The 4,326-nt window shown below is 33.0% G+C and overlaps 1 long non-coding RNA gene across 9 annotated transcripts; it reads right to left on the reverse strand.

Moving 5' to 3' along the window:
* Nucleotides 1–588: 588 nt before the first annotated feature.
* On the reverse strand, nt 589–4,071 carry LOC131662163 (uncharacterized). Of its 9 annotated transcripts, XR_009301419.1 has the most exons (9): nt 3,810–4,071; nt 3,596–3,678; nt 3,172–3,219; nt 2,524–2,623; nt 2,289–2,423; nt 1,754–1,858; nt 1,528–1,630; nt 953–1,065; nt 589–856 (listed from the first exon to the last, which is right to left on the reverse strand). It is a non-coding gene; the product is annotated as an uncharacterized LOC131662163 (long non-coding RNA). The 9 variants fall into 9 exon arrangements; XR_009301414.1 differs by lacking the exon at nt 1,528–1,630; XR_009301417.1 differs by having other exon boundaries at nt 953–1,621.
* Nucleotides 4,072–4,326: the final 255 nt, after the last annotated feature.

Below are 4,326 nucleotides of genomic sequence, written 5' to 3' on the forward strand. Positions count from 1 at the left end.
TATTCAACGCGTGGGCCCCAGTTTTAACTGGTCAGGTGAATCAAATGGAAAGAAACTGCCACGCGTGCAAGCCAACTACTTTGACCGCCCCTACACAAGTCAAACCACCACTACAGGAAAAAAGACCTCCTACCACGCCCAGAAAACCGAGACTATATGCAAAATAACCGTGGCGTAACGCTGAGGCCACGGTTTGGCCACGGAAATCCAACTGTGGAGTATACGGCCGTGGCCAAAAGTAAAGTCCTCGGTTTTTTGGTATAGACCACGCCTTTTTTACAACCGTATCTTTTTTAGGCCACGGTTTAAGTAGCTTGATTAAGGCCGCGGTTTGTATTTGCCATGACTGCAAAACCGTAGCTATACAGTATAGCCACGGTTTCAATTTAATGTTATTGGTTCAAGATATAGCCACGGTTTGGTTATGACCACCTATTTAAAACCGTTGTTATATGTTATGCATTCTAAACCATTTATCTATATATATATATATATATATATATATATATATATATATATAATTAACAATAATATTGATCAATATAAAATTAAAAATAATATTGATCAATATAAAATTAAAAATGAAAGTAAATACAATTCTAGCATTTATTTAGGATCAACCATGTTTTATAAATACAATTCTAGCATTAGATTATGCGATCATGAAAGTATCATAAATGTACTTCTAGTGTGAAGACAAAACCAAATACAGAGCTACTAATAGTTTTACACCATGACTAATGAGTTCAAAGGTATAGTATATGGTTGCGGTTTAGTCTCAAACAGCCAGTGGGTACAACCTTCCCTAAATTGATTCTTTTCAAAGATCTCTTCATGGCCAAAGAGGGTTTATAACCTGTAATCACAAGGACATCGTTACATAATCTATTCAATCCAAACAGTTGCATAATATACTCAGTTCAAAAGTAACAGGAGCAGCTAAGATGAGCACCTTGTTTCTTGAATGAAAGAAGTATTTGCACTTTCTCAGTATCAAGACCTATGTCTGGACGTTGAAGAACATAGGTTTCATGACCTTGTTCTAAACTTGCTTTTACTATTCTCCTGTTTATCGAACATGTTAGCATAGAGTAATATAAGAAAACCAAGAAACCTTTTTTCTTCGCACATAACATCCTATATTACTAGTTAAAGCAAGATTAGTAAATACAATATCATGGTAAATTATAATATTAGACTTACTAATCCAGCACCTAACAGATAGCAACAAAAATTACAACCGTGAAAAATGAATTTCCATCAGAGATATGAAGAGAGCAGAACATTTTTAAAATATGTGTGAAAAATATTGGCTTCTTAAGGATACAAGGTTTGATAAAAAAATCCCCAGTTGCATCAAAATGCTTTAACAGATTTTCTAGCAACATTAATTTCAAGAGAGGATTTTGGTCATCCTACGAAACAATTCGTCCACGTCACAGGGTACATAGTAAGTAGAAAAGAGTAAGTCCAATATAGCAAGCCAATATTTATGAATGTAATAACCATGGTAAGCTTTAAACTTACGGTTCAATCGAGCTAAAACCTCTCTTCTTCTTCATTCCAATACATTTTAAGAATATCATTGTTTTTCCTATCTCCTCCAATACATAAACTGTGACTGAAATTTCTACCATACACATTAAAACACTCACTACTTGTATAAACAAGGTTTCAAATCATGTTACCACCTGTTTTGATTTTGAATCATTTTATAAAACTAACTAGAGATAGAGATAAGAGCTAACCATACTTTCAAGATGCCAAAATATCATCAAATAGTTTCGGTGGAAGCATCTTTAACAAACTCCTTCCCAACACAAGACATGCCCAAATCAAACATGCTTTTAACAAAGACCTTTTCAGAATATGCAATAAATCAGAAGATACACACAACTCATGAACAAATGAAGAATGAAGAAAAAGTCATAATAATTGTTGTATTGGAAAAAAATCATAATATTTATCAGTCACTTCATGAACCTCATGTATTACTTCCTCCAGAAGCCATAACTTAACCATCAATGAATTAGGTAATGGTGGAGTAGGGACACTCACAGCTAGGGACATTTTAACTTTCTTCCATGAATAATGGTCAATAATACACATTAATGTAAGAGGATCATACTTATATGGTCTACTTTATAAAACAAATCTTTTATACTAATAAACTACACATTATCTTTGCATTTAGAAAAGTAACCAAAACAATATCTTGGCATTTAGAAACACTAAGATTAATATGTTCACCACAAATGAAAGTTCATATATTATTAACAAATACTCACAACCATGAAGTCTTGCAGAGTGCATCATTTCGTTAAATGCTTCATCAGTTATACTCTTGGTTTGCGAGGTCTAGTTGATCCATGAGTAATTTTGCAATTCCTCTAGATTTCTCCATCACTGTGCCCGACAGTTGTCTATATTTAAAAAAAGGAAAGTATCTACTAAGACAAGTATCAATTAACAAAATTTTGTGTTTATGTGTGTAATCTAACAATAGATTGAGAAAACACATACACTTGTTTTCTATCTAGTTTACAACTTGCTCTCTTAGAATCTTCACCATCTTAGAAATATGACTTGTCTGCGGTTTGAATTCTGAATTTCAGCCATCGATCTGAGAATTAATTATATCTATTAATTAAATATTTATAACAAGAAACATGAAATAAGTATTTCAGCTACACACCGGAACATGATGTCATTGAATTACAACTACAGGCCATATTCAAATCCTCGAGTGATGAATAATTATGAATACAACTAAAAACAATACTAACTAGTACTAACAATTAGCCATTCAAAAACAAATGTTTCAATGCATACAACTAATTACATCTTCATCTCTAGTCGGGATACAAAGTAAAAGTTTTCACTTCACAATTTAAACTATATACTTCTAACTGACAGGGCCAAATTGAAAACTTTGTCCTATATGCTTCATACAAGACAATGGTACCTCTAATCAACAATTCACATTGGGCTATAATGGCAGCAGTTCATAGCATAAATGTTGAACACAACTAAAGGTATACAACAGGCTAGATTAAACACTATATCACCTAGGTACCAAACTTAACAGGCTAAATAGAAACAAACAGAAACCCAATACAAGCATACATACATGCATAAACAGAAACCCAATAGAAATCAAAAGCGTGTTACCAAAATTCGCACCCTTGGATAGATCATCTGATTGCGTAACCTTGCTTCCTGCAATAAAACATTCTTATTTAAATATCACTTTTATCTCACAAATTTAAATAAAAAAACTAAATTGTAACCATTCCGTTGGACACACCACAGGAGAGAACTTTAAAAGGAAACTAGGTAACATAGAGAGAAAGATGGGTTTTAATTCATTATCCTGAAGGAAATTGAGAAGGTATATAACATCATAAAGCACATTCACATTTAATTCTTATTGCAATAGTAATTTTCATATAAAGTGAAGCAGTGAACTAATACAAGTAAGTTATAGTTTCAAAACTATATTTCTCGGTTTCAAAACCAAATTAACATGATTAATATATATATAATAGGATTCAATTACGAATAAACTACACATACAATTTTACCCAACACATACATCTCAGAATCTCCGTCAAGATCTAAAAGTTTCTTCGCTAAATCCTTCACTTTTGTTTCATACAAATTCAACAGGCTTTTCTTCTGCAAGATAGAACAGTAATCAAATAAAATACTGCTAAATAACATTGAAAACACATTAATGCGAGAAACGACATCTAGTTCTATCACTAACCCACTAAACAAACTACATTTGGTTCCATCATATCAATTACCTGTAACTCAGTTGCTCGATATAAATTAGTCCCTCTCAGCTCTTGGAGTTCCTCTTCACTAAGTGTGAAAGAAACCAAACAACTCAATAAGAAAACGAAGTACCATTGCCAGTAACGAAACAAAATGAAGTAACATATGTTAGATTGAAGTCAATAAACAAACAAATAGAAAAACAACCCAATTAACCTAAAACTAAATTCTCACAAACAACGCTAGAAAACACACACCGTGATTACAACAACTGAACCTTATTAACCCTAACTTGTTTCTCCCTGTTTCACTCCCTGTATTGCTCCTCCATTCACTGTAGAAAAGAACCTCTGCGATCTACCAAAACTCAAACCTTCTTTTCTCGGCGAATCCAAAGACCTAAAGAAAATATGTTTTACAGCAAGAATCAAATCGAGAGTTGGTTTATTCGGAGGACTCGAAGTTAAAGCTCTGAGATTCATGTGCTTCTTCATCGCTTCATCAGTGCTGATATCTCTGTGATTTGAACCTTTCTTATTTCACCGC

This window comes from Vicia villosa, linkage group LG3, assembly GCF_029867415.1.
Source record: "Vicia villosa cultivar HV-30 ecotype Madison, WI linkage group LG3, Vvil1.0, whole genome shotgun sequence".
In the NCBI taxonomy this organism is placed as follows: domain Eukaryota; kingdom Viridiplantae; phylum Streptophyta; class Magnoliopsida; order Fabales; family Fabaceae; genus Vicia; species Vicia villosa.